The following is a 5,048-nucleotide window of genomic DNA, read 5'->3' as shown; positions in this document are numbered from 1 at the left end:
CTGGGAAAACCATAGCTTTGATTAGATAAATGAACATACTTAAAGCCAATTTACATGTTCATAAGAATCACTTGAGGCTGCAGGTGAGGGATCATGGATCATGGGGGTTGGACTCGATGGCCTTGTAGGCCCCTTCCAACCCTACTATTCTATGATTCTATGAATGCTATCACCACCACCCCCAACCCCACAATTTATAATCCCTCCTGCACATGGAAAGTGTGTGTGTGCGCGCTCTCTCATATGCAAACACCTCCACCTGCAGCCTTAAATAGTACAGTCCAAGAAGGATGTGAACATGTGCTATTTCTGCACATTTGAACTGACAATAAGTCCACAAAGAGCAGATACAGAAACTACTATATCTGAATTTGGATAAAAACTCATAGGACATGATCTGGGGTTTGTTTTTTTTAATCCACCGTGGTTATAAACCATGAAATTATAGACTAGGGAGAGTTGCCAAAGATTGGGCCCTTGAGTGTTTTTTCACTTGATGAGCAGACTCTGCCCTGGGCCTTGGAAATGAAGAAAAGTTCCATACACGTAAAAGCCTTCCGTGGTTGTATTCTAGGGCATGCAGTTTTGAAGATCAGCCAAATGCCCTTATTTAAGCATCCCCCTCCCCTCTGAAATTCTATAGCAGGGATTTTTAACATTCGTTTTCCACCTTTAAATTCATTTTTTCCATTATTTTCTCAATAGGCCTTTAAAAAAATATCTAAGCTACAGAACTTTAGATAGCAATTTGTGTGACATAATTTTCATCCATCATATCCTATAATACATATACGATTAAATGAATCCTCTGATACTTTTGGAACTGAATGAAATTTTATGGGAGTGAATCAGAATGTCAAAGTGGAAGAAGCAGCAGCATCTTTTTGCTGAGAAAAGCTACCCAAATTATTTCTTCATCATGGTTTTTCAGTAAAGGGAAACTGGCCAATTATTGTAATCAGCAACACATGCGTCTACATGCATCTTGAAATGTTTAGTATGGTATTTATGCTCAGTAGGCTTCCTCACCAAGGATCTAGGGGTGCTTGAAGAGTTTGCTTGGTCTGCATTTTTTAAAATACTTTTTATTTTATTTTTTGTCTTTATAAATGAAATAAACAATACCAACAACCTAATCGGTAGCTACAGTTTCCCAACAATACAATATTCTTAAGAGGACACAACAATAACAGAAAGGAGCAAGAAAAAAAAAAAGAGGAAAAAAAGAAATTATTTAAAAGGATTAAATGCTTGGTCTGCATTTTTAAGTGAATCGACCTGATTCGCACTTCGCAGACTCACATATTGAGCAGAATGCAGTTATCGTTCCGTTTTTACACTTCTCTGAATTTTGCAGTACAGTTTTCAGCTCGAAAAATCAATGTACCAAAATTTGTAGAAAAAATTAAACACCTATTTTAGGTAAAAACATGTAGAAAAATGCATAGACCAAGATGGTTACAAATATGTGTATTTTGTGAAAAAATGTCTGATTTTTTAAAAATTGCAGATTGCTGCTGAAATGAAACTGAACAGGCTTATGAATGAACACATGTGAAATTGATAGGGATTAGAAATAGAAAGGGATAGATGATCCATCCATCTATTCCTTGTCAAAATCAGCCACATTAATTGCACGTGGCAAAGGGGGTACTCCTAGCATACTACTGTTCAAACACTCTCCTCCTCCAGCCTTGCTTGAATGCATGGAGAAGGGCTTGGAATACAGGTCAATGCTGCCACAGGAAAGTCTCTAATAGTTTTACAACTGTAGATAACTGTAAGAGGAATGTATGAACAAAACAAAACAAAACAATGCATTTCGAACGCTTTACATGATGTGTAAATGTAAATAGCTCTTTATAAGACAAAAACGCTTTGCTAAAGTCTGGCTTAAATAATTAGAAATGTAGAAATGTTCCATGCACGGGGGCAGGGGGCATGGCCCTGTGCATGTACTCCTCTCTACACTGATGTAGGGATGTCCATCCCTGGGAAATCCAGTTCTTTTTTTTGGCTCAGTGGAGTTTCTCAGCACATACGACTTACTTTGCATCTGTGAGCTGAGCAGGGGGCTGTTCCCCAAACTCCAGGAACTTTTTTGCACAAGCAGGGGGGAGAGGTTCTTGAGTTTGTGCCAATTTCTGAGTAATTTGTGTAAATTTGGCCATAATTTGTGCAAATTCAGCCATGGTTTTTGCAAATTTGGCCATAATTTGTGCCAATTGCAGAATTTTAAAAATGCGCAAAATTCCCAGAGAAATCCACAGTCTGGCCCAACTCACTGCAGATCAAGTCAAGCACTGCAGCAGGAACCAAAACAAAGTCTGGATGGTGGACGAGCCTAGGGAAACTTGTTGAACTCCCCCCCCCCAAAAAAAAAACAGATTTCTCCAACATCCCTATACTGGTGTCATATTGTGCACATTTAAAAGAGGGATGCAAGGATCACAGTAATCAGGCATTAATGTATCTATGTCGTTGAGCATCTGTGTCAGGGGCCTCAGGCTCAGGCCTTGGGCAGAAGAGAACTAGACTGGAGGGAGTTCTGGAGATGCTGTTGGAACCTGCTCTTCAGGGTCCTGCCTGGGGCAGTTGGTGGTGATGACCTTTGCCAACTTCCTACCTGAGTGCTGCCTCTGCTGCTTTAATTGGTGAAGGAGGGAGGGAGAAACAGAAGGGCTCAGTGAAGAGATTCATATGGTGGGGAGAAGAAAAATGGGGGAAATCCTATGCTGCCCATTTCCTTCTCTGGCCAGCTTGCTTTTGGGCTTATTGAGGAGGGGAAAGTTGTGACTGGTGGCCTCACCTAGGATGTTTTCAGGCGGGTGGCCAGAAATGTTTTGGCTTCCTCAATACTGCTGCTGGACTGGACCCTCCTCAGGCTTCCTCACTGGTGCCATACTCAGGGCCGGCCCTACCATTAGACAGAGTGAGGCAGTTGCCTCAGGTGGCAGGTGCCGGGAGGTGGTGGCAAGGTGCTGGAGGAGAGAGCTGAGTGCCAAGTAGCCTGTCCTGTGCCCCCTAAGCTAACCTGCTGCCTTCAGGTGCAGTGAAGGATGCTGTTCCATTGCCAGTGTTGAAGAAACAGTCTAGTCAGCTTTTGACAGAACAGGAGAGGGAACTCCCTTTTGTTCTTTGCCTCAGGTAGCAAAATCTCTTAGCCCTGGCTATACTAGCTTTTTGTCAAAGACCTCCTTTGCTCTGGCATCTAGTGCTGACTTCTTCTCTCCCCACCCACCTGCCAGCCAAAAAATGACACGGCCAGCAGGAATGTGTCAAAGCCCTGCCCCTTCCTGTTGACAACTTTATCCCTTCCTGCCAACATGTCTCTTTCTGGGCTGGTTAAAGCAGTGACACTGGATTGGGGTGGTGGCAACACAGGCTGACCTGTTGTGCTATACTGTGCATATTCCTGAATGCACACGTTACCTCAAAGGCACTGTGCTGGATGTGCACATATGCTTATACTTCACCCCGAGTGATTATGTGAACTGGCCACATGCAATCCAATTGGCTGTAATTGAACTCACTATTGACCTTTTGTCATCCATTTATTCTGAACAGGCAGCTTCAGCCATAGCCTAGTCAAATAGTCTAAATTTGCTCTAATTCAATTGTTTGGGCACTGCTAAGCTACAACCTGAGCTGAACAAAGACTGCACATCAATATGTGCTTTAACTGAATGTATGCAAGGCAGAATCTTGCTGACAGGCCATAGTCTTGCAGATTTCCCCTTAAAGACAAAAACTGGCATTCAAGCAACATCCCTTCACTTTGTGCCGGCCCTGTTCTGAGGAGGTGGGAATTCAAGATAGCCTACGCAGGGGTAGTTTTCTCTGGAGGATAAAGCAAGAGAATCCCTCTAGGAGCTTCTTCATATGTACTGCTTAACAAGTGTAGAGGTTGAGAAGAAAAAGTAGGGAAGCTACAGCCATTCCAGGCAGGGCTAATCCCTAGGCAGATTCAGGTTCCAGAGCCCCAAAGTCCAAGAAGCATAGAGCACACATCAAATTGCTTCCCCCGCCCTGCAAGCATCTGCTTTTAGCATTCAAGACAGCCAGTTTAAAGCTGTTCACCTGCTGTCTCCCTGTTTCCAAACTACCTATTAATTCCTTGCAGCTAACCAGTCAAGCAGGCTTGAAGGATCAGCTGTTTAATCAACTTGATTTAAGCTCATTAATCAGAGGGTTCATCCAGAATGGTTAGATCTCCCAAAGGAAGGTGGTTCCACCACATTATTCCTGACGGATCGAGCAAACTACTACAGCATAATTGTGATTGTGCTGAGCTATGTTAAAACAAACAGGCAATCCAAACTGGGGAGAGACTGCAGACAATGGTCTAAGTGCAATGTACCATTAGCAGAAGAAATGGCTGTGCTAGTGGAGCTCTGCTGCCTTTTCTTGTTGCTCAAGCACTAGCAACCCATTTTGGTAAATCTAAGATCTGCAAGTGGTTGCACAGCAGTTGCACAGGCAAACAGAACTTTAGGTGGATTCTCCCCTTGCACATAGTTCAGAATTTGGTATTTGCTAGCACAACATCATTTGCACTAGCGGAATAACACTGTTGGATGCAACCCATAAGTTTCTGTAGAGCAATGGGTGTGTTTCCCCCCTTTGCACTATGGTGAACTAGCCCTGCAGTGTTCACACACTCAGTGAGGAAAGATGGAGTGCCTGGTTGTGGGGCTGACAGGTCTGTTTATGCTTGCTTTTCCCATTTTGTAATTCTTAGTTTCAGGAGCTTCTCCTAGTATCATACAATCAATCTCAATCAATAGTAAAATTGACTAGACTGTAACAGGTCACTTTTGGTCCAGTCATTTTCACTGATCTTGTCAGTGAAATGCTGATCTAGTCAATTTCACTGATCTAGGCTCTCTCCACATGGAGCTTTTATCCTGCAATTGAGAGTGCTCCTTCACGGAAGTTTGCGGGCTCGTAACATGACACCATTAACCGGGCTCCAGGGCGTCTCCTGCACTAAATGCCCTTTGTTCCATTTTTAAATTGATCACAGATAATGAGCTATCGAATTACCC

The sequence above is a fragment of the Heloderma suspectum genome, chromosome 2 (genome assembly GCF_057233095.1).
Source record: "Heloderma suspectum isolate Gila_16-S chromosome 2, 16-S_ref, whole genome shotgun sequence".
NCBI lineage: Eukaryota > Metazoa > Chordata > Lepidosauria > Squamata > Helodermatidae > Heloderma > Heloderma suspectum.
Note: the sequence above shows the minus strand (reverse complement) of the source record.